Below are 19,379 nucleotides of genomic sequence, written 5' to 3'. Positions count from 1 at the left end.
GAACATGATGAGATGGATCTCCTGAGCTGTGTATATTTCAGAGTTCTGAACATTTGAATTTAGGTTTTCAGATTTATTATAAACAACCACATAGCATTTGATGAGTAAACAGTGATAATACACGTTGGAACCTGTGGCATCGCAGGAGTCTACTTATGAACTCCAGCTCCAGATTTTTCCTCGGTGTTTACTCCCAAATCTTTCCCCATGAATGGGTATAGCCACAAGGCAGTGGAGGTTTGAAATCAGAGTTTTCCTTCTCCTAGATGAGCTGCCCATCTGCCCAAGGATCTGGTTTTAAGGCACCAGAAAACTGCCTTTGCCCCTTCTCCTATCAGTAGAAAAAATCCCGCCGGACTTAGTAGCTAACCACACGTGAAGGCCAGGAGCTGGGCTTGGTTGTCAGAGGCTACTTGAGATGCACATCATTAAGAGCATTTAATAGGTATGGGGAACTTATCCACACTACCTTTCCCTTAAACATGAAAAACTTATGGAATCAAATTTAAGTTAAAGTTCTAGAATTAAAGGGAAGTCACAATCATTCAATGAACGATTTACATTTCACACACTGTGTGAAAAAGTGGAGGAAGCAAAAATCTTCAATATGTTTAAAAATTACCTGGTTTAGAACACGATGAATTATAACCACCAGAACCAAAGACCAAATGGTGAGAAGTATGATGAAGCAACAGGCCAATTTCAGACAGCATAGATATAACGGCGTGAGGAACATTTCTATGTTTCTTTGAAAATGAAAGGATACTTTCTATCGCAATTAATGCCAGTTTCATTTCTAAATGAGCATTTTGAATTAATCTGCATGCCATGCATGTTGTCCTTTCTGCTCATTGGCTCAAAGAGACAAAATATAAGATGTTGCCTATATTTTGAAGAATTAATATTTCTGAAGTCACTTGGTTATTTGAAATCTGTAAATTCAGTTGAGTCCTCTCCCTAATCTTGTTTTGTTCGACTGAGAGTTTATTTCTGAACTATAATCAGGATATGTTATCAAATTGAAAGAACGTATAAGTCAAAATTCAACAAAGATTTTGTTTTAATAGCCCATAATCAAATATATTGGTTTAGGATTTTAATATGAATTCACAGAAGATATCACCAAAAATGAGATATTGGAATGTCAAATTCAAGATACACGGGTATATAAACAATTATTAGTGCTGCACAGTTGATGAATTCAGCACTAATAATCGTTTACATAGATCTTGTTCATCAAGAAAATCATTAATATTTCAAATGGTATCGATTTAAAGAACACTTTTGCAGAAAAGCAAGGGAGTTGCAACTCAGAGCAGCGGCTGAACTAACAGCACTTTGGATTCCCATGAGATCATTGTTATCAAACTCAGTGGTTAAATGCAGATAAAAAATGTAGAGAAGTATGTCTCAAGACAAAGTATAAATACAAATGTAACACTTAACAGAATGCTGCACAAAGTAACACTGAAGATATACTATTCTCAAGGCAGAAAATGAAAGCATCACAGCAGCAACAGAACAGTGTAAGCTGTTGCAGAGAATGAAACATCCACACAGACAATCTACCACTGAGCAAACAGACAGCATGCAGAGAATATTAATACTAGTCAGAGACCATCTTATATCAACTCAACAGGAGAACAAAATCAAGATGATGAGGAGGAGTGAACAACAGCTTTACAGATTTCAGATAAATAACTGACATATAAGAAATATTGATTCCCGGTGAATGAGGTAAATTACTATATTTTGTATTTTTGGACCATTGAACAGAAATTCAGCATGAAGGTCGAACATTAAGACTTGAAGATGAACTCTAAATACCATGTAAGCCATGTAAGATTTTGTAATTAGTACTGACATAATTACCACTATTTTTGTGAATTAAAAGTACAGATTCAAAATGAAAAAAAAATCAAAGAAACAAGGAGGGAACTAAATGCTCAGTAACAACAATATTTCTGAAAGGAAATTTAACCAGTGATTTCCTGTGGTCAGAGTTTCAAACCAAATTTCCTGTGGTCATTTTTTTAAGGTTTTGAATGTTGTAACCCAAACAATACAAATGTAGAGCAGATGAATTACAAATGGATCACAACAAATAGCAAGGTTTAAAAAATAGTGAAGAATAATAAGCAAGGGAATGATGATCAAAAGCAGATCCTGGAAAACCAGAAATAAAGATGGAATTCTGGAAATAAGCAATAGAACAAGCAGCACCTGTAGAGTAATGAGCAACTTCAATGATCTATCATTTGCAAATCACAACCCTTCTGTCATGATATATTGGCTTTGACCTCCACAGTTCTAATGAAGTTCAACTTCAGAATGCTGAAAGGCTAGGATTTGTCTGTTACTAGAATATCATTGAATGTGGAAATTATGAATTATGCTTTATTGTCTCATTTTCCATATCTCTCCTTCCAACTCCTCTCCTGCTGGTCAAAGCAAGGACAGAGATCCAGTGATCCACATCTTTCAGGCCACAAAGAGGCTAATTTGGTGGAAAGTGAGTAGCAGGAAAACTATCTTTATTCTGCCTGGGAGAAGCGGGGACAAGAACAGAGGTGGAGAAAGCAGATGGCTTTAGTAAGTGCAGTAGAGGGAAACATTTTCTAATCTAATGGGAACTTACTCCAACTCTGATTTGCAATTTTCATGTGCAGGTCTCTTTCACATCCCTTATCAGTGTAGATACCAGCTGAATATTTCTAACATTTTCCATTTTTAATATAGTTCCATGAGATTACACCAGCCTGTTTCCACTTTCCCGAATTGAATTATAGCTGGAGAGTCATCAACAATAAATTTTCCTTCCCCACTTGACACTGTTAGCTGGATGATTGTCTTGGTTATTTACTTGGCAACATCCTAAGACATCGTGCATGTTTATGGGAAGCAGAATGCCAAATTACAATCTCATGAACAGCAATTTAACAATAATTTAGCTTGCATTATTATTGTCAATTGAGGGATAACTATTCATCAATATAACAATACATTATTATATAACTCCTATGAACTTCTTAAAGATGATACCTTGTCTTCTGATACGTCTTCCTTCAAGATCAGCTGGGACCTCAGTTTAACATTTTTGTGAGAGTAGCACTAGTTGATTATGCCACATGAATATCAGCATAGATCAGGGTTTCTCAACTGTTGTTCTTTGAGAGTTCTCCAGGAGTTCTGCGAAAGATCATGATTTAAAAGAAAATAAACATTGTTTTGAATTTCACGCAGTGCATGATGCTAATGCTCACAGTGGTGGGCAGTGACCGAGCAGGGTGTTTCAGCTGAAAGGTGAATTGCAGAAGTACTTTCAAGAAAAATAGTAGGCCAGATATTGCTGAGTGCTTTGAAGATGAAGCATGACTGCAGAAACTAGCCTACTTAATAGACATTCTTCATTATATGAACCAGTTGAACAAGTTTCTGAAAGCCCTGGAAAAAATAGTCTGACTTCAAGTGACAAGACTCTTGAATATAAAAGGAAACTGAATCTTTGTAAAACGCATGCTACAAAAGGAAATCTTCAAATGTTTCCACTGTGGCTTGGGCTTGAGAGTGAGGAAGGATGTCAGAAAGTCTTGAGACTTGTTGAAAACCATCTAGAAGTACTGCAGAACAAAACTGAACCATATCTTCCCACCCTTCAACAGAAGTGTATGACTGGGTGAGGGACCCTTTCTCTGAATCTTCTGTTCAGCCTGAAAGCTTTACTTTGAGAGAAGGGGAAGAACTTTTGAGCTGTAGTAGACTCATGCACTCACGATGAGATGTACTGACCTGCCCCTGGAGAAATTCTGGATTTCGGTGAAAGAAGAGTATCCTGTCATCCATAGGAAAGCAATGAAAATTTTGCTGCAGTTTTCTACTTCTTACATGTGTGGACAAGCTTTTTTCTTGTTCAACAAGCATCAAGAGCAATAACAGAAATCATCTAATTTCAGTTGAAGTTGAAATCTGTGTGTGCTTATCTCAAGTTCAACACAGAATTGAGTGCATGTGCAGCAAAAGACAAGCACTTGTTTCATATACTAGGCCTATATTTGAACCTGATCATGTCACTTAGTAAGAAGTCTTTCAAAGTTTTGTATAAAATTGTCTTAAGCTATACTTTTATTCATATTGTTTTGGCTTATGGTTTTTAGTACCTATTGTTCAACAAACATTGGCAATTAATTTTAATTTTGTAAATAGCATTAATTAAAACCTATTTACAACTTTTACTTAAATGAAATCCACCAAGCCCTCCTTTATAAAACCTAAAACCCATTTTGGCTAATGCCAGTTATTTAAACAAAATTTATTATGTTTGCTTTATGGGTTTTTTTTCAATAAAGGTTGGCTCAAAATTCATTCTCTCCTCAAAAGAGCATTGACAATAATTTTTGGATTATTACATCTACAACTTACTGATCATACTAACGTACTGTGAGCTGTAGACATAATAATTTTCACTTAGAGGTTCCGAGACCTGAAATTGATTTCAAGGGCAAAAAGGTTGAGAGAGGCTGGTATTTGCAAGTCTTTGGAGTGAAATCGTACAATCTTCTTGTGAAGGCACCCTTCCTTGATACTTACCATTCAAATTCATATTCAGATATATTTATCACATGTACTTTGATATATATATCTATAGTAAAAAGTGCCATTTGTGGTAATGACTGACATACCCAAGGATTTGCTGGGATAGTCCACATGTGTTGCCACACATTCCGGTGCCAACACAACATGTCCACAATGTACAACAGATGATACCCAGCTCTTCCTCAGAACCGCTTCTTTTGAGTTCTTCACTCTCAAAATATCAGAATATTTGTCCAAAATCCATAAATCCGTGTCCAGACAGGTATATGTAGTTCACCACACTCAGACAAAGTGAAAGTCAAAATTGAATTTATTGGCATATGTCAGGTACATGCATGCATAGGTGCAATGGAATACTTACTTGTAGCAGCAATAAGTGAACAAGTTCATTACGTGCAATCCCAGTATTCTATTGAGAAAAAATTATTGAAGAGGGCATATGGCATAACTCGTAAAGTAATACTGCAAACACTGAAAAATATACAGTAAATTAAAATAATGAGTCCTGACGAAGGGTCTCGGCCCAAAACATCGACAGTGCTTCTCCCTATAGATGCTGCCTGGCCTGCTGTGTTCCACCAGCATTTTGTGTGTGTTGCTTGATATATTCAACAGTTCTGATGCAGAATGAAAAGGAAGGCGATTTGCAAGTATTGAAATTAACTTTGACCCCTGGAAGCATGATGTCATTCTGTTCTAAGCTAACTTCTTGGAGCAATCTAAGAGGTTAAAATACAAAGGTTAGAGTGGAAGGAGACTGAAAAATAAAGTTATGGGTAACTGGAAACTCAGGGTGACCCTTGCAGACTTAACAGTCCTTTTCAATGCATTAAAAACATCATGCAGCAAAGTAATTGAACATAGTGGAAGTAAATCAATACTTTACTGGAAAGGCTGTTCACGTTACTGGATGGTTGAAAGAGAAATAGTAAAAGGACTAATTTGGCATGGGATAGTGCTGTGAAAGGAGAGCAGTTGTGAGCAAAGATGACAGAGTGAACCAGGGAGTTGCAGTGGGAATGGTTCTTTCAGGGCACTGGGAGAGGCGTGGAGAGGAAGTTGAGCCTGGTGGCATCTCATCGAATATGGTGAAAGTAATTAGGGTGATATGAGGGAAAATGTGGATACCGGTAAGGGAAGCAGCACCTGTATAGAAGGGGCTCAAGCAAGGACAGCTCCACCTATATCACATATACACAGAGCTGGGCTCATATGAGTTCTCATAACTATTTCTTGTGTTGGAGAATGCAAATGGATTAAAATAGAAATTGTTCAACATGAGAATATTGTCACCACTCAGACAAGCAATGGAAGATTTTCTACCAACTTAATGCTGAAAAGCACCTCCTGTTATGTTAACTATACTCCAAGGTTTGAAAGTGGTTTGAGCAGCCTGTAGTGGGTAATGAAGCTTCTCTCTTAGGTCTCCCAATATCAGTTTATGTCCCATTATGAGTGTCATGTCCCTTTAAATAGACACAGATGTGATAAAGTGGCACAATGTGCTAGCTGCACAGAGAGCTTTCAATAAAATTCACAGACTGAGAATAAAGACACCAATTTGTGTGAGTTAGGATGTGATTAGGTATAAAACTGATACCAGGAAAAGTAATTCTGGCTGAACAGAAATTGAAGCACTAATTTCAATTCTGCCATCTAGCACATTTACAGGCTTCTTTATGATCACCGACAACATCCAAAACTTTAGTCCACTGTAGCTTCATTGTAATTCAAATTCAAAGCATAAAATCCAGCAAGTTAAGCCTGCAAGCTATGCAATGGTCTGCAATAGCAAGGAATGTAGTTTTCAACAATTGTGTTATGAACAGCACAGGTGTATTTATTATCTATTAATATATACTCTTCCACTATCTTTGAAAGAAAATTAGATCAAAAGTTGAGAGAATCAAAACCCATAAATCTTCAGACTGTACAAAGATACAATATTGATTCAGACCTTGAGAAGAGAACAAGAACCAAAACTTTCATCCCTTATGTTGGATTCTGACATGTGGAGTTTGCAGTGGATGTTAGTTTTTTCTCAAAAACAGTTTACAAAGAATTTATCATTGTGACAAAGTACTAGTTGCTTATTTATTTAAAGGAAATTTTACTGTTACATAAACAGTGGTGGAATCAGTTTTCTTTCCTTTTGATCACACATTTTATAACTGTAAATTACAAATTATTCCCAATTTCAGAGACAATTTTTAATATATTCCATTCTTTTTCTAAAAGACCAATGTTGCATTAACCATGTAGTTCCATAGTTTGATTTAAATGAAAAAAGCATCTCTGCATTTAAAAGTTCAAAGCTCCTGAAAAGTTAGTTAATTATAAGATATCTTTCAATAGACTACTGCAGAAAAGACAAATGACTAATGACAAATACCCAGAATCAGGGCTCGGGTAGTACAGTGCATATCAGTTGACTACAGATATGACAGTCTGGGTTCAGTTTAAGAGTAGCAGTGCAGATCGGCATAAAGGACAAAACTGAGCTCTACAGGGATCAGTTTTGGTTCTTGATTTACATGATCTTTTTTTTTGAATCAGAAACATTCTCAACTTCTGTAATGACATGAAACTCATCTATGTAGTTAACGTAGAAGACAGCGACAAATCTTCCAGCTAGATTTAATTCATCATATAAGACGTGATATTCCAAGGACATAATTGAATTTGTGACACTGGCATTTTCTTAAAATGTTTCATTAGTTCTCCTATTCACCTGATACAAACATGACTAAAACATAACATAGTTGACAACTTGTAAATATTTTAATACCCATTGAAAATATTATTCCAATTTAATCTGAATGAATTAAACTAGCAGTATTTGAGAAATATCAGATTTTCATTATTTAATTTGATGTGGTCTCATTTTGCTACATGTGTCCAGCTTACGTTTAGTATTCAGTCCAAGTTCCTACTTTATATTTTCTATGCAACTTTTTCTGGCATTTAGCTTCTCATCAAAGAGAACGTAGTGCTGGGTCTCTTAAACAGCATTAAGGTTGATAATTTCTTGGGGTCTGATGGGTTGTACCCCAGGATATTGAGATAGGCAAGTGAAGAGATTGTTGGGACCTTGACCAATATCTTTGTGTCCTCTAAAGCCACAAGCAAGATCCTGGGGGAATGGCGAGTAACTACTGTTGTTCCATTATTCAAGAAGGGACTCAGTGATAATCCTGGAAACTCTAAACTGGTGAGTCTCACTTCAGCAATAAGGAATTTACTCTTAGGGATAGGATTTATGAGCATTTGGAAAACCATGGCCTAATTATGCAGAAAGTTTGGTTAATAACTCATCGGGGTGATTGATAAGTTCATGGCCTAAGGTAGAAGGAGATGAGTTATTAACTTCAAACTTTCTGCATGATCACTCAAACAGTTGACCTGCATGGGCACTTAATGAAAACTGTATAACTCATCGCCTTTCTTAGGCCACGAAAGATCCGTATGCTCCACGACCACTGGACTAAGTGTGTAAATGTAGCAGGGTACTGTTGAAAAATAAATGTGCTCAGTTTTCTAAAATTAACTCCTACCTTAGGCCACAAACCTATCAACCACCCCTCGTAAATAAGAAAGCAAATAAATAAATAGATAAATAAATAGTGAGAAAATGAGTTGAAAAGTCCTTAAAAAGTAAGCCCATAGAGTGTGGAACCAGTTCAGTGATGGGGTGAGAGAAGTTAAGTGAAGTTATCCCCTCTGGTTCAAGAGCCTGATAGTAATAACTGTTCCTGAACTTGGAGGCTCCTCTACGTTCTTCCTGATGGCAGCAGCAAAAAAAACCATAGCCTGGATGGTGGGGTCCTTGATGATGAATGTTGCTTTCCTGCCACAGTACTCTATACAGATGTGCTCAATGGAGAGGACTTTACCTATGATGGACTGGGCTGTATCCACGACTATTTGTAGGATGTTCCATTCAATGACATTGGTGTTTCCATACCAAGCTGCGATGCAACCAGTCAATATATTCTCAACCACACATTTATAAAAGTCTGTCAAAGTTTTAGAAGGTATGCCAAATCTTCACAAACTTCTAAGAAAGTAGAAATGCTGCCATGCTTTTTTTGTAATGGCACTTACTGGTTGGACCCAGGATAGATACTCTAAATTGAAAACATAATGGAATTTAAACTTGCTGATCCTCTCCACCTCTGATCTCCTGATGGAACCTCCAGTTTCATCTTTCTGAAGACAATAATCAGGTCCTAGGCTTGACTGGCATTGAGTGAGAGGCTGCCGTGGTGGTACCACTCAGCCAGATTTTTAATCTTCCTTCTAAATGATGATTTGTCACCACCTTTGATTTGGCGAATGATAATGGTGTCATCAGAAAACTTAAATATGGCATTGGAAATATGGATTATCCTCATAGTTGTAAGTATAAAGCTAGTAGAGCAAGGGGCTGAGTTCACTGACTTGTGGTGTACCTGTGGTGATGGTGATTATGGAGGAGAGGTTGGCATCAATCTGAACTGACTGGGGTTTACAGATGAGGAAATCATGGTTCCAGTTGCACAAAGAACTATTGAAGCATATTGAAGCACAGGTCTAGAAGCTTATTGGTTAGGTTTGAGGGGATGATAGTATTGAATGCTGGGCTGTAGTCAATGAAGAGCAACTTGATGTATATATCTTCACTGTCTAGATGATCCAAGGTTAAGTAAAGAGCCAATGAAATAGCATCTGTTGTTGACCTGCTATGACTGTAATCAAATTGGAGTGATCCAAGTCATTTTCAGGCAGGAGTTGAAGAGTTTTATCACCATTCTCTCAAAGTACATCATGACAGTGGATATAAGTGCTACTAGATGATGGCAATTTAGGCAAGTTATTAAGTTCTTCACAAGGTCATTAGGGACTGTAGCAGTTTGTGAAGGTGTCCCCATATTTTGATGATCAAAAAGAACATGAACATGAAAGGCATTGAGCTCATCTTAGAGTGAAACCTTGTCACTTGGTTTCACTTTATGGGATGTGATTGCATTCAAGTCCTGCCACAGCTGTCAACCAGCCTTCAATGATTCAACTTTGGTCCAGAATTATCTTGAGATAGTTTTCCAGGGATCATACCTGAACCTCTTGGTTGCCAAACCTGAACACCACTGATCTGGCCCTCAGCAGATTGCGGATCTCTTGGTTCATCCAGGACTTCTGGTTGGGGAAGACTGTGAATGATTTAGTGGGGAGACACATATCTACAACTGTTTTTATAAAGTCCCTGAAAACTGTGCTGCATCCATTCAGACCTTCTGATGAGTCCTTAAAGACAGCCCAGTGCACAGACTCAAAGCAATCCCTATCTGCTCCACTCCCTCCCACAATCACATCTTCATTGTTCTTACTTCTGGAGCCTTGCTCTTTATACTCTGCCTTCATGCAGTTAGGGGGACAACATCAGATTTCCCAAAGTATAGACTAGGGATCGAACAACAGGCATTCCTTATGGTTATATAGTGGTGGCCGAGTGTGTTCAGATCCCTCATGCTGCAGGAAATATGTTGATCATAAAACAAACCTGACTGAGGTCCATGTCAACGATGTGAAATGTGACAGGGTAGGCTGTTTCTTGTTTGCTGCTGGTGGCACTCAGTACCTTGAGTGCCTGCTTAAGATTGTCCTTTGGCAGTAAGTGAACTGTGGGCTGGATCATGGTGAGGAACAGCTGGCACTTAATCATTAGATGTTCCTGAACAGGGGAACAGGTATGCAACAAGACCGCTGCATCCGAGCACCACAAAGAGTTTATCAGGAAACGTACACCCCCACCTTTTGCCTTCTCTGAATCAGCAGTCTGGTTCATTCAGTGTACAAAGAGACCCTCAGATGTAATCGCCAAATGTGGCATATCTTGAGATAGCCAAATATCTGTGAAATACAGAACACAGAACTCCCTCATTTCCCTCTGATAAGGTAATCTTGCCCTAGGGTCCACCGTCTTGTCCTCCAGTGATTGCACATTTGTTAACAAGATGCAGGGTAGAGGAAGTTTCATACCCCTGTGATGTAGTAGTCCTAGGAGTCCTCCCCTCCTCCCTGTCTTTCAGCCATGGTGCCATACCTGCATTCCAGGGAGTTCAGTTTGTCAAGTCCTTCAGAAGTTAGTGAAATGGTTAGTTTATTAAGACAGTTCAAAGACATGTTAATTAAAGGGAGAATGCAGGCTGCAGGTTGCAGTGAGGGCGGTTCAGAAGAAGTATATTTAGAAGTTTTGTAAGCTGCCTGCAAATTGTCCCTGTGTTCCACCAGAGCCCATAAAGGACAGAATGTTGTGGTCAAAGGGACTTATTCTAGCTGAAGCTCTATGATTAGTGGTGTTCAACAGGGATCTGTATTAGGACCTCTGCTGTTTGTGATTTATATAAGTGACCTGGTTGAAAATGTAGTTGGATGATTTAGTAAGTTTGCAGATGATATGAAGATTGGTGGTGTTGTAGACAGCACAGATGACTGGCAAATAATACAACGGGATATAGATCAGTTGTAGATATAGACAGAAAAAATGGCAAATGCAGTTTAAACTGACCAAACATACAGGGTTGCACCTTGGTTGGTCAAATGTAAAGCAATAGCACACTGTTATGGTGAAGACCCATAGTAGTTTTTATGAGCAGAGGGATCTTGAGCCCAAATTCATAACTCCCTGTAAGTGGCTACACTGGTTGATACAGTGGTTAAGTAGCATATAACATGCTTGACTTCATTAGCGGAGGCATTGGATTCAAAAGTCAGGAGGTTAAGCTGCATACAGTTCTGGTTGCCCCAGAAGCTTTGGAGTGGGTATAGAATAAGTGTACCAGGATGCTTCCTAGAGTAGAGGACATATTGCTAAAACGAGGGGTTGGACAAACTTGGGTTGTTTTCTCCAGAGTGGCAGAGGCTGAGGGCAGATCTAATAGAGATTTATAAGCTTATGAGAGGTATTGAGTAGACAGACACCATATTTTTCCAAGGGTTGAAATGTCTAGTACCAGAGGATGTGCATTTAAAGGTGAAAGGGGTAAGTTCGAAGAAGAAGTGTAGGGCAAGGTGTTTTTTTTTACATAGAGAGTGGTGGGTGTCTGGAATGCATTGCCTTGGGTGGTGGTAGAGACAGATACATTAGAGTCTTTTAGATGGTCACATGGATGTGAGGCAAATAGAAGGATGTGGACATTGTTTGGGCAGAGGGGATTGGTCTGGTTGGCCATTTGGTTACTCATTTATTTGGTTCATTACAGCATTATGGACTGAACATCTGTTCTTGTGATGTGCTGTTCAATGTTCTGTGTACATCAGCATCTTTTCAATGAGACTACACCATTGTCCAGATCTTAAACTTTTAAACTTATTGCTGGCAACCTGGGAGTCAGACCTGCACCTTATCAGGCATCCAGACATTTGTCAGAGTCTTGTTCTTTGCCCAGACTTTGTATAATGGAACGAAGCATCCATTTTTACCTCTGTCCCTAAGTAAGTGTAACTTCGGCTTAGAGTATAGGCAGTTTTTTTATTATTAGATATGATACTAAAAAACAGTTTCAAAAAATGTCCTTGCATTGTACAAACTGTATTTGAACCAATTTGACCATGAACTGTTTATTTTTTAAATATCTAGACTAACTTGTTCTTTGGTAAGCAAGACTTGGACAGAATGACATTTGACCTCATCTTCATCAAAAGTTGGATTCGAAGCCTTGATTGCCCAGAATGCTAAACTGAAGGGAATCAGCTGCTCCTAAGGGTAAGTGGCATCCTCTGAGTTCATACTTGTGTAAGCATAATTATTGGGTAGATGAGTAACAAATCATATGACTATTTTATTGTCGCAAAATGTATCAAGTTGTAACGCTCAGTGCAATCAGACAAAAGTGCATCCAGCACTTCTTTAAGACCCTGTTAAGGAATCAGAGCTGGAATTGGATAAACTCCAGATCATTCAGTAAGCAGAGGGGTTGATCGACAAGACACACAGTGAGGAGCTGCATGCAAGGTGCAGGACACTGGTAACTGGGTGACCATCAGGAGAGGGTAAGGGGATAGACCGGGGGTCGGCAACCCGCGGCTCTGGAGCCACATGTGGCTCTTTTACGTCTGTGCTGCGGCTCCCTGTTGCTTTGGGAAATAATTGGTTGTGGCGACCCTTTTCCTGGCACATCCGAACCGACTCACTATTAGATAGCCTACGGGGGTTTGCGAGCACAGAGCTTTGGAGCCTCTGCGCCATGGGGGGCAGGTTGAGGGAGGCTTAAAAGTGAGGCTGAAGATTTCGAATAAAGTTTTTTCCTTCGACTGCAGTTACCGACTCCGTGTCGTAATTTTAGTGCTGCGTGTAGCACACCGCTACATGGTCAGTATTTAATTAAAATGTATTTTATGTTAGTTTGTTAGTTTTTGAAATGTAATTCTAAATTTGAAGATTATGGTGATCTTGTACAATCTAAATAAGACGTTGTGGCGACCCATTTCCTGACACATCCGAACCGGCTCACAATTAGCCAGTGCTCAGGCTAAGGGAGATAGCCTACGGGGGTTTGTGAGTACGTGCCTTTTGCAGCATCCGCGCCCATGGGGGGCGAGTTGAAGGAGGCTTAAAAGCAGGCTGTTTAGTTCGAATAAAGCTATCTTTGACTGCAGTTTACTGACTGCGTGTAGCAACCGCTACAACGTGTTTTTATCGCTGGCTGTCCAGAGGGGAGGTGCTGAAACGCTTTGTCGCGTGTCTGGAAGAAGAGAAAACTTTCCTGGGCAGCAAAGGGCTCACCTTTCCTGAGCTGGAACAGCCAGAGTGGCTGGAAAAGCTACACTTCATGGTAGACATGACAGCGCACCTGAACACGCTGAACACAGCTCTTCAACGGGGTAAGGACGTACAGCCCTGCACATGTTGGAGGATGTTTTGGCATTCCAGCGCAAGTTGACGTTGCTTGCCAGAGATTTACAGAAAGGCACATTGTCTCACTTCCCCAATTTGAGAGAGTTCAAACAAGGTCACGACATGATAAATTCGGAGTATTTACATTCTGCAATCATTGCAATGCAAACATCGTTTGGGAAACGCTTCTGTGAGTTCAGAGAGGAAAAAAACACATTATCCTTCCCGGTCACTCCCCTAAGCATCGATCCATCCCTACTGAATACAACTGCATTGTCAGGTGTGAGTCAACCTGAACAAGTATGATAAATATTTTAATTGCCTATTATTTTACGTATATTCATATGTTTTCATTGTTCAGTGAAATAGTCCTTTTATTTTTCAGGTTGACAGCTGGCTGACGTTATTTTTGGTTTGCTGCTGGCGGCAAATTTAAGTTTGGCGTTTTTCATAAATACAAGAAGGACTCAAATAGACGTTGAGTATTTTACTTAAAAGTAACCTTCAACCCAACGTCTTTTTTTCGGAGTTCAAATTGTTTTTGTTGCATGCAGAAATGTAATTTCGTTTTCTCTGCAGGAGTTCATCAATTTCATAAATGCAACACATTATAGTTTGTTTATACATAGCATAAAGGCAAAACAAAACGTTGTATGCAGTGTTATTTCATTTTAAATGTCAAACGGGTTTTGCGGCTCCCAGTGTTTTCTTTTCTGTGGGAAACGGGTCCAAGTGGCTCTTTCAGTTGTAAAGGTTGCTGACCCCTGGGATAGACAGTCAGTGCAAAATACCACTCTTGCCATTTTACTCAACAACACGTTTACCACTCTGAATACTGTTGAGAGGTAGGAATAACCCAGTAGAGAAAAGCCATATCAGTCAGGTCAGTGGCCCCAAGGCTGGCTCTGTGGCTCCAGAGGGAAGGGGTGTGAAGAGGTGAGCGGTAGTGACAGAGGAGTCAATGGTTAAGGGAATGAGAACAAGATCATTGAAATTTCTTTCATGGAAGGTGGGATGGTTTGCACCTTAATTGGAGGAGGACTAACATCTTGCAGGGAGGTTTGTTAGTGCTACACAGGGGTGTTTAAACTATGGTTTCAGGGGAATGGGAACCACAACCAGGTCAGATTGTGGGGAAAGAAGTTCTTAAGCCTACAAACAAGCTCAGAAATCAAAAGGATGAGCATGTTGGTAATAATGGTCTATTTCAATGCAATGAGTATTGCAGAAAAGGCTGGTGAGCTTAGGGCATGGATCAGCACATGGAGTTATGACATTGTAGCCATTAGTGAGACTTGGTTGCACATGGGGCAGGACTGGCAGATCAATATCCCAGAGATCTTTTGTTTTAGATGTGATAAAGTGGAAGGGACCTAAGTGGAATCGATGGCATTATTAGACGGGTAAATTTTCATGGCAGTATTCAGTTGTAAAAAAAAGACCTCTTACAACAATGATTAGTGAGGCACAGAGAGACCAGTATTAACTGACAAGGACCTTTATTGCACAGGTACTAACAAGTACTAATAAATTCATACACCAAATGCCTCGTGTGCACACTCGCTAGCTATCTCTGACTCTCCTGAATAGTCAAAGAATAGCAAAGGAGTTCACGCTGGCCAGGCGTCTCTTGTGTTCCCAATTCGCACGCCACCTATTTCACACAGGGTTGCTCACATTTGTATCTGAGATGGTTATTCTTTGAAGCTACTGCTGCCAGTACACACGAAGCATCCACTTTTATATCCCTTCCTTATCAATTCAAATATCGCATTCCAGTGTCATTGGCCACAAGTCAAGTGTCTGTCCTTTAACACCTTGTTGTTGGCTCTGCTCCAAGCCAGCATCCATTTATTGCCCTCTTCCCATCAAGTGACAGTGGATAATTTATGGCTCTTTGTTCTCAATCAGCAATGATCTCGAATCACTTCAGGCAGGCACTTACCCCAACATTCACAAACCTGCATATTATATCCAACCAAAGAACATCTCCCAAATAGCTTCTTATTTGGAAATGACTTCCAGTCCAGTAGATTACCTGAAGTATCATTGTGTCTTCTTTAAAACATTGATCAAGCCCAGCATGTCAAGCTCACAAAGTGGAGAATAGAGTGTCTTCACAAAATGGAAGCCTCCATCCCCAAGCACGTGGCAAGAACAAAGACAATTATTCTGTCTACTTCCAATGTCCTTGATTCATTTGAATTCACTGATTTGTAGACTATCATTCTTTCTGGCCAACAACTCAGACATGAGAGACCAGAGAGCTTGTCCACTGAGGAATAAGGAATAACTCAGGCTGATGTGATTGTATTATAAACCACCCAACAGTCTGCAAAATTTAGAGGAAAAAATTTGTAGAGAGATCACAGACTGTTGCAAGAAGCATAAGGTGGCGATGGTAGGTGATTATAACTTTCCGCATATTGACTGGAACTCCCATACTGTAAAATGGCTGTACGGATAGAGCTGGTCAAATGTGTTCAGGAGGGTTTCTTAATTAGTACAGAGGTCCCAACTGCAGAGAGTGCGATACTAGATCTCCTATTAGGGAATGAGACAGGGCAGGTGACAGAAGTTTATGTTGGAGAACACTTTGCATTTAGTAATCATAATGCCGTTAGTTTCAAGTTATAGACAAGGATAGGTCTGGTCCTCAGAATGAGATTCTAAATTGGAGAAAGGCCAATATTGATGTAATGAGAAAGGATCTGGCAATTGTGTATTGGGACAGGCTGTTTTCTGCCAAAGGTGTACTTGCTAAATGGGAGGCCTTCAAAAGTGAAATTTTGAGAGTACAGTGTTTGTATGTTCCTGTCAGAATAAAAGACAAGTATAACAGTTCAGGGAACAATATCTTTTGAGAGCTATAGAGGCCCTGGCTTTAAAAAAAAAAGGAGGTGCATAGCAGGTATAGGCAGGAAGGAGAAAATGAGTTTCTTGAGGAGTACAAGACATGCAAGGATACACTTAAGAAAGAAATCATGAGGGCTAAAGGAAGGCAGTTCCTCCAGCAGACAAGGTAAAGGATAATCCCAAGGAGTTGAACAAATATATTAAGAGTGAAAGACTAGCAAAGAACAGAATTAGTCCTCAGGAAGATCAGAGTGATCAACAATACATGGAGCTGAGAGAGATATGGGAGATCTTGAATGGATTTTTTACAACTGCATTTAATCAGGAGACAGACAGTGTCCATAGAAGAGAGGCAAAGTAGCAGTGAGGTCATGACTTTCTACAGATTACAGAGGAGGTGGCTTTTGCTGCATTGAGGCAAATTAGGGTGGACAAATCCTTAGCACCTGACAAGGTGTTCCTACAGACCCTGTGGGAGGTGAGTACAGAAATTGAAGGTGCGCCAGCAGATATATTTAAATATCCTTTGCCACAGGTGAGGTGCTGGAGGATTGGAGGATAGCTAATGTTGTTCTGTTTAAGAAAAGCTCTAAAAATAAGCCAGTAAATTATAAGCCAGCAAACCTGACATCAATAGTGGGACAGATATTGGTAGGTATTCTAAGATGTTGTATTCAAGTATTTGGCCAGACAAATTGGGATTAGGGAGAGTCAACATGGCTTTGTGTGTGGCAGCGTCATGTCCAGCCAATCTTTCAGGGTTTTTCCAAGGATGATAGCAGGAAAGTTGATGAAGTGTATGTTGTCTACATGGATTTTAGCAAGGTCCCACATGTAAGGTTGGTCAAGAAGGTTTAGTTGCTTGGCATTCAAGATAAAGTAGAAAATTGGATTAGACATTGGCTTCACAGCAGAAGCCAGAAAGTGGTAGTAGATAAGATAAGACAAGACAAGATAAAACTTTATTTATCCAGAAGAAAGTTATTATTGCAGCATTGCTCAGTCAGAATTATATAACTTAAAGTACAAAATGTAAACATTAAGGTACGAAAAACAATACAAAACATGCATTGAAAAGCAATAGTACAAGATACAGATGAACAATGAACCTATGTACTTACATACTTAAAGAGGAGTTATAGCATCTTATAGCCACAGGGAGAAAGGATCTCCTGTGGAGTTCAATGGTGCAGGTTGGTGGAATCTACTTTTACTAAAGGTGCTCCTCTGTTTGTCCAGTGTGTCATGGAAGGGGTGAGAGGGATTATCCATAATGCTCCGGAGCTTCTGCACCATCCTCTTCTCAGACACAACCACCAGGGAGTCCAGTTCCACACCCAGAACAGAAACAGCCTTCCTGACGAGCTTATCCATCTTCTTAGCATCAGCTGCCCTCACACTGCTGCCCCAGCAGACTACAGTGTAGAAAAGAATGCTAATCATCACTGAGTTGTAGAACATCCGCAGCATAGTACTGCGGACTTTGACTGACCAGAATCTCCTCAGGAAGTACAGTTGGCTCTGTCCATTCCTGTATAGAGCCCCCGTATTTTTAGTCCAGTCCTATTTATTGTCCAGGTGAATTCCCAGGTATTTGTAGCCCTGGACATCTTCCACATCTGTTCAATGATGGAGATGGGAATGCAAGCTGTTTTCACCTTCCTGAAGACACCCACCAACTCTTTTGACTTAGTGATGTTGAGCTGCAGGTGATTCAGCCCATATTACTCAACAAGGCAGACAATCACTCTTTTGTACTTATCCACTTGGCCTCCGGCTGACACAGCCCACAACTGCCAAATCGTCTGAAAAATTCAGCAGGTGGCTGGACACCAAATTTTATCTGAAGTCCGAGGTGCAGACGGTGAACAAAAAGAGGGACAGGACAGTCTCCCGAGGTGCCCCTGTGCTGCTAACCACAGTATCTGATACACAGCTCTGGAATGTCACATACTGTGGCCAAGCTTATCAATCTTCTTGTCTTCAGCAGCATTCACGCTGCTCCCCCTAAAAACTACAGTGTAGGATAGAGTGCTGGCAACCACTGAGCTGTTGGCACTGCGATGTTTGCTTCTTTGTCTGGAGGCCCGTGCTGGGATCAGTGCTGGGCCAATTGTTGTTTGTCATCTATATCAATGATCTGGATGATACTGCGGTTAACTGGATCAGCAAATTTGCAGATGACTCCAAGATTGGGGGTGTAATGGACAGCAAGGAAGACTATCAAAGCTTATAGTGGGATCTGGAACAGCTGGAATAATGGGCTGAAAAGTGGCAGATAGGATTTACTGCGGACAAGTGTGAGATGTTGCACTTCAGTAGGACCAATAGGGTAGGTTTTACACAGTGAACGGTAGGTCACTGAGAAATGTGGTAGAACAGAGGGATCTGGGAATATAGATCCATAATTCCTGGAAATTGGCAAGACAAGTAGATAGGGTCATTAAAAAACCTTTTGGTACATTGACCTTCATAAATCAAAGTATTAAGTACAGGAATTTGGATTTTATGTTGAAGTGCTTGAGACGTTTTTACCTACAGGAAATACGTTAATAAGTTTGAAAGAGTGCAGACAAAATTTACATGGATCTTGAGGACCTGAGGTATAGGGAAATGTTGAATAAGTTCAGAGTTCTTTCCCCAGGAGCATGGAAGAATGACGGAAGATTGAATACAGGTATACAAAATTATGAAGGGTATAGATAGGGTAAATGTAAGCAGGCTTTTTCCATAGAGGTTGTGTGAGACTAGAACTAGACTACATGGGTTAAGGGCAAAAGGTAAAATATTTACAGGGAACATGCAGGTATATTTCTTCTCTCAGTGGGTGATGAGAGTATAGAACGTGCTGGCAGCAAAGTTGTGGATGTAGGTTCGATTTCAGCACTTAGAAATTGCAATAGGTACATGGACTGGAGGGAAATGGAGGGCAAAGGTTCAGGAGTGGGTTGATGGGATTAGGTTGATAAATTGTTCAGCACAGACTAGATGGGCCAAAGGGCCTGTTTCTGTGCTGTAATATTCTATGACTCTGACTGTAAACTAGGGATTTAGT

Source organism: Hypanus sabinus, chromosome 12 (genome assembly GCF_030144855.1).
Source record: "Hypanus sabinus isolate sHypSab1 chromosome 12, sHypSab1.hap1, whole genome shotgun sequence".
NCBI classification, from domain to species: domain Eukaryota; kingdom Metazoa; phylum Chordata; class Chondrichthyes; order Myliobatiformes; family Dasyatidae; genus Hypanus; species Hypanus sabinus.
Note: the sequence above shows the minus strand (reverse complement) of the source record.